The sequence below is a fragment of the Vicugna pacos genome, chromosome 9, assembly GCF_048564905.1.
Source record: "Vicugna pacos chromosome 9, VicPac4, whole genome shotgun sequence".
Lineage (NCBI taxonomy): Eukaryota > Metazoa > Chordata > Mammalia > Artiodactyla > Camelidae > Vicugna > Vicugna pacos.
In genome coordinates this window covers 73,094,009-73,100,910 of record NC_132995.1, presented here as the reverse complement: position 1 = coordinate 73,100,910, position 6,902 = coordinate 73,094,009, and the positions used below count along the sequence as shown (strand labels likewise).

The 6,902-nt window shown below is 43.2% G+C and overlaps 1 pseudogene across 1 annotated transcript; it reads right to left on the bottom strand.

Annotated features, from left to right (window-relative positions):
• On the bottom strand, positions 1 to 3,546 carry LOC102524723 (eukaryotic translation initiation factor 3 subunit L pseudogene; annotated as a pseudogene). The gene is made up of 3 exons (XR_004191156.2): positions 3,430 to 3,546; positions 2,416 to 2,527; positions 1 to 713 (listed from the first exon to the last, which is right to left on the bottom strand). The product of XR_004191156.2 is annotated as a eukaryotic translation initiation factor 3 subunit L pseudogene (transcript).
• Between the last annotated feature and the right edge of the window lie 3,356 nt (positions 3,547 to 6,902).

The following is a 6,902-nucleotide window of genomic DNA, read 5'->3' as shown; positions in this document are numbered from 1 at the left end:
TCAGAGTCTCTGTCCCATCTTCTTCAGAATTCAGCTGAGCTCTTCAAAATTGTGACTCTGCCGGATGAAGAAATCCCTACAGGCCTGGCGAGTCTGTGACGTGGATCATGTCTTTATCGATGTAGAAGTCAACTTCGGAGGCCAACTGAAATTTGCCGTCTAGGGCGGAGATGCTACTGGTCCCCACCAGGTTTTTCATTTTGTGTTTGAAGACAAGAAGCTGGATTCTGAACTCCTGCTCTGTGAGGTCCAGGAAGCCGGCCAGCTTGGCCACAGGCATGGTGGTGGAGAGCTGGAGGGAGCTGGAGACAGTTGAAAGCTGGGTCAATTGCTGCACCTCGTTGGGGAAACACCTTCAGCTGCTGCCGGAAAGGCTCCTTGTGGAATTGTCATGGTTGGTGACAGGAATTTGGGGCAGGAGTAGCTGAAGGGTTCCCCGTAGACCTGCGGGTCACCTTTCTGCGTGCGCAGCATCTTGTCCCCATGCTTCTCCCACAGTTAGAGGTGAACGCTCTCGTCACTACGCATGGGCTACCTGGTGAGAGCGATGGCCAGCAGTGCGTGCGTCCGCTCGTTCTGCTTGTTAATCATCTCATATTCGTACGTGGTCCTTTGGAACATGCTCATGGTCCTCTGGATGTAGAGGAGGATGTTGGCAAAGAGCCCAATGGCATCCTGGTAGTGACGCATCATCAAATATCGTATTGCTATTTCTTATCATAGACAATGGCTTGAAATAAAATAGCATGGCTGATACTTGACCTGAATCTTCTCTTAAACAGTCATAGTGAATTCCTAAAAATACAGACTGAGAAACCTTCCAGATTTCTTTCACTTTTGAATTCAGAACAGGATAGCTTTGCCATTATTACATGTATGTATGTATTTCTGAGTGATATTATATATTGTTTTAAGGTCTTATCTAAGAAACTGGAAATCCTTTGCAACTTGCTCCTTTGGGGTTTTGGCATTCTGACATTTTTGCAGATGAACAATTGCTCAATGTGTAAAGACCAAGCGGCTCTCTTTATTCAATAAAGTATTGTATTATTGAATGAATTGCAAAGAGGCAGTGTCCTTAGCGCATTAACTTTGAATCTGCTGCTTGGAGCAAAATCCTGGTTTTCTTTCAGATGCTAATAACATACCACCCAGGCAAAGGCAGGTTGCTCTATAAAAGGATTTGGTAAAACTTGGTTTGCTTTCATTATTTGTTTTGCTTAATAATGATTTCTTACAGTGACAGAGCAACTTTTTATCTCTCTGCCCATTACTGTCATCTGAACTCAGCTGATGTTTTTCTGTTTTTGGAAAGTTAAAATATTATTGATTATGAAATAATTCAATGACGAATACAGTCCTCTTCCAATGGCTCCTGATAACTGTTGATGGATATTTTTTTTTTTATAAAGAGAATGGAAGTAGTTACATTCATGCTAGCATGAACTTATATGATAATAGCTAGGCAGTTTAACACAGTAGAGAGATTATTTGACTAGGGGTAGATAGAGCTATTTACTTGTTTCTTATATGAGTTGGCGTTTATCTACTTATTCGTTGGGTGATCTTGAATAAGTCACTTTAACCTCCTGTAATCTCAGTTTCTGTAAGTGTGGATGAGAATTCTGCATCAACAGCATTCTGAAGTTGTGAGATGAAATCAATGGAAGAATCATGAAAGTGCATCATTAACTATACAGGACTGCATACGTGCAAGTTAGTATTGTTCAATGTTTGTACTAACTTGTGTTCTCATATTGTCAGGAGAACTTGAAAAGTGCTTCCTTGAACTTTATTAAGAAATTCTCAAGAATTAACTTTTTGAAGCAATTTGATATAGTCCACCCTAGGATTCCAGAAACTTGAGTTAGATTTCTCACTCTTTCACTCAATTGGTCTGAAGCCTTAGACAAGCCTACATTTCTCTGCCTTCAGTAAAATTAACCCTTCCTTTGTCCCCCACTGAACTATGGTGACTATAGTAGGTTTTGAGAGATGAAGTTCGAAGAGACCTGAATCTGTAAGCCCTGAATGTTAGTAGTTCGGGATAATAACGCTGATAAATGTTACGAGTGAGAACCAAGGGAGTACGATTATTACCTTTTATGAATCTCCCAAGGTTGCTCGTAGGAACGTTCGTTCATTCTTTTGTACTGAAAGTGCTGACTGTGGCGTAAAAGAGCTGCCAAATAAAGACAACTTTCAAATCACAGACGGCGTATGAGCGAGAGCCACGTCTGGAACACTAAAACCACACTAGGTATTCTGAGGGTGGGAGTTTAACACAAGAAGGGGCTACACGGGTAATGACAGAATGAAAGAACAGAATGAAGCCCTGAGGAGATACGAGGGGGCGGCACCTCCTGGGCTTGTCACCCCTGAGGGGAAGGGACAAGACCCCAGTTCTTGTCTTACCTGAAAGAGAAGATTCAGACGGCAGACAGAAGCCTTGTGTATGCTCAAGGAGCAAAGAGCGGAGCACAGAATTGTCAGAGCTGGCGGCTTTGAAGACCTGGAGCTCCAAGCACTGAGGAGGGATGTGCAAGCTCCTGGGGGTGCTGGTTCCGAGATGACTGAAGGATCCTAGGGATGGAGCCAATTTCTACTGCTAGACTGAAATGTATCACTGAGGGAAAGCTGATGGGAATAACAAGAAAACAGGAAAAAGTCACTTCACCCTTCTTCCAGTCTTCCATTCTCTGTCTAGTCCTCCCTACTGGCAAAGAAGAAACGTAGTTTTCACTGTGCCAAACCCCAGCTTCACAAAAGAGTCTGGAAGGGTGAATCTGGAGTGGAGAGACAGCAGTTGAGTAAGTGGCCCGTTACAGTTTTATGGAGAAGTAGCCGTTTATAATCTCAGGCATGTGGTCATAAATAGTTTATTTTTGATGGGGAAGGAAAAAGAATGGCAAAGTGACTGGAGCCAACTCATCTTCCCCTTATTGTGGCAGTGATGATAACTTCCCACACGACGTACCCAGTCCCATGTGATTCAGCCTTGAAACTCCAAGCACTTAGAAGAACATGTCAGGCCCCTTCCCTGGGCTTCCCCTTCCTCTTAGACTCTGATTTTCTCATATTCTTAATCTTTCAGGGGATTGTGAAAATGCAAGAGGAGACAGGGTAAATTTAGAAAAGTACCTTCCATTTTCCTGCAGCTTCCTGCCTAGGCTCCATGTTGACTTTTTCTAAAAGTTAAAGAATTTCAGAACTAGAGGTGACCTAAAGTCTTAAAGCAGACATTTTTACAGATTGTAAAACCTGAGGGCTAAAGAAGACATGTGACTTGATCTAGGCTATATTTGGTAATGAACTTGCCACTGGCTTCTGGAGTCGCCGTCCTGAGGTCTGGCTTGCCCCCCATAGCGCGCTGCCAGGCAGGGCTAGTAGTTGCATGCATGCCTGTCCCCCGTGTGCATGCTCACTGACCTCAGACATCACCGTGAAATCACGAACAGCTGTGTCACGATGAGATCCCATGGTTCCAGTTGCGGTCCTTTCCAAAGCAGACATCAAACCCGGACGGATGTTGCTTTGTCGTGTCATTGTGTCGCTCCTTTTGGCCATGACTATGATTGGATTCCAGGTTTCCATTGATAGTAGAATGCTATGTTGTGCCTCACCAGCTGAGAAAACAATGTTCATTGTTGCTAGGGCTGAATATGAAAATATAATTTCATTAAATTAGAGCCAGCTGGCCAAATCAATTCTTCTACTGTCCTAAATATTACAAAGAATATGATTGGACCTTTTCACATGTTGCAAAATGTCTGAATGTTTTTTATGTATAGCTATTTTGAGAGAAGTGTTTTTGTAGTATATATTTAAAACAATTTCTTGTTCTTCTTTCCAGTAAACATAGACTTTCATAAACAGTTGAGGAGAACTTTACAAATCCAGTAAGTTATAGTATAAAAATGAATTGCATTTTAAAAAAATTGGTATTTGATTGGGTTTCTAACCCTTCTATTTCTATAATTCAGTTCAATAAATTCATATTTATTACTTACTTTATTACTAAGCTCTAATAGCTATTACTGAAAGCAGTCATGAAATATGAGCTAAATTACCTTTGCCTTAGCATGTGTAATAGTTCCACAAGGTGGCCCACACTCAATTTCTATTTGTTACGCAGGAATTCCTCCCCATTCCATAACTGTTTAAAACCTACTCATCTTCAGCCTCAGCATTCCTTACCAGCCTGAACATAAAGGGTGTAACATAAGGTTTAGGAAAGTCTTTACAAAAGACATGGCCTTGGAATTGTGTGTTGAAACAATGGAGAGATGCATTTGTAGTAGAAAAGTCAACATGACTCTGAAAAGTGACATAGAATGAATGTGACACGGGAGGGAATGGGGTGGGGCACAGCCATTAAAAGAATGACACACAATTAGCACCAGGGTGGTGGAAGAGTCAACGCTCAGTTGTCTTTGAGTTTCACTCTACGCTCATTGAAATACAGTAACATGCTAAGTGGCCCTCCCACAGGTGCCAGGACAGCTCCCAGGCTGACCATACAAAGTCAAGGGGTGAGTGATGGCCCAGTTCCTGGGACTCCCCGCTCCTTCCCCGAAGTGGTTGGAATAGTCCCCTCACGTGCTAGCGAATGACGTTACGGAGCCCATGACACCTACAACCCCCACAGCTCGCTGCCGCTGTCCCTGCGCAGTAAGATGACCTGCACTCTGTCTGTGGAGTGTGGATCTACTTTTACTCTAAACTGAGCACCTAAGCCCCACACCTCGTGGCCTCTCTCTTGCCTCCTAAGCAGGCTGTACTCTGTCTATGGAGTATGTAGCTCTCTGAATAAATCTGCCTTTATTCAACTGTGGCTCACACTTGAATTCTTTCCTGTGCGAAGCCAACAAGGACCCACACTTGGCGGGGCCCTTCCCAGGGACTCAGCCAAGACCTGGGACACGGCCATTCTCTGGCCCCATATTTTTTCCTGTATCAAATTAAGGGAACTGCACTGGTGGGGTGGAAATCCAGGAAGAAATGTCTATAGCCAATTGGATAAACACATCTGAAGCACATGAGACAGATCTTGACTGAAGAGGAAGACTTGGCAGTTAGATGTCATTAAAATCACGGGAGTAGTTACAACTACCAAAGAAGAATTGGAAAAGAAAAAAAAAAAAAGCCAAAGACAGAATCCTGAAAACCACCACCATACTGGGTGAAAAGAGAAAGAGAAGCCAGCTGAAGGGTCTCTGAAGAACGGCTTCAGGAGGAGCACCAAAGCTGGCATGCCCCGGGGCAGGGCTGAGGAGTCCGGTCTCTGCTGTGCTACATGGCACGTCGGGACTGTGTGTCCTAGCAACGCAGGGAGGGGAGTGGGGCCCAGCACCTTCTCCCCAAGGGGATAGGAAAACTGGGACCACTCACTCAGCTGTCGTTGATAGTTCTAGAGAGGATGGCAGGGTGTGTTAAACATAGTATACGAAGAATACAATATTCTGCATGCTAATTCTGAAAAGGTGTTTAATCTGTGAAATTAATAAAGACAGAAAATATCCTGGTATCAGTCAATATTTGGGAGTCAAGTGCTCTAGTGACCATCCTTGGCAATTTCATCCACATGTGGCAAAACCCTAGCAGAAAACCAGGGATGCAGGAACAGGCTCTATCTTGGGAGCTTAGCACAAATGGAGCAGGACCCCAGCACCTCAGCCAGTGAACCGGGATTCGATTGTGGAGAAGAGACTGAGGAATATCACCGGGCAACCGAGCAGTATTGAGACCTGAGACTGGGTCTGAAACCCAGTGCCGACAACCAGTCCTGTATGGGAAAAGGAAGGTTAAAATTTTGTTCTCCGGATACTCCATGCAACACCATGAACATTTATTTTAATGCAGACTCCACCAGTAAGCTTTTAAAATACGAATTTAATGCAACCCAGTTAATAACAAATTGACAACACGGAACTTTACTGCTACCCAAATTGCAGATGTATGACATTTACACACCTCCTTCAGCTCAAAAACTACTTTCTTTAGAAGAAATACACATAAAGGAAATGAGCTAGGGGGCTTAAGTAAAATTATTGGATCCATGAAGGCAATAAGTCTTGCACATTACTCTTTAAGGTGTAATTTTCTCAATTATTCTCAGAGATACCAGGTTTATACTCAGAATAAAAAAAAGCTTTAGTTCTAGTGAAAAACATAAAATTATTTAAAAAGGAAGAAAATATAGCCTACTGAATGTATTCAAATAGAATAGATATATTTGTTTAAGGCAAGCCATTTTAATTAAAATTTTTGATGATTATAGGCAGATATACTGGGGTAGTGAGGCAATTAGCCTTTTGAAAAAGCCAAATAAGTAAGAGTTTACTTTTTGAGCAGGAAACCCTCAAGTACAAAGAAGACATTTTGAAGCCAACCTGTGTTACTGAATACAAGTTCATGTCCTGATGCACAGTGAGGCCAAACTGAAACGTCTTGAGTTCGGAGCATCAACAATTTGATTGCAGAACTGAGCGAGGAGAATGGGTGGCTCATGCTAAAAAAAAAAAAACAGAAATCCCAGACTCCCTGAAGGGTTTCAGCAAAGCAGTTTTGAAATCCAGGTGAGGGAGGGGGGTCGCAGAGTATGTGATCAGCTCGTGCACAATTCTCTGATTGGTTGATGGTGAGGTAATGGGACGGTGTCATAGGAGTTAACATGATTAGTCCTTAGGTGCCTGTAGGTCTGGGGGCTCATGATCATCAAGTAGTTAATCTCTTCCATTTGATGGGGGTTTTAGCACCTGTAAAACAACTCAGGAAGCGTGCATCAGGTACTGCCATCAGGGGACTTCAGAGAGGAGCTACAGCAGAGGATATGGGGGAAGGGAAGAGGTCTATGCTGGGAAGGCCCTGTAGGGTGCTGCTCGGTTACACCAGTTTGCATC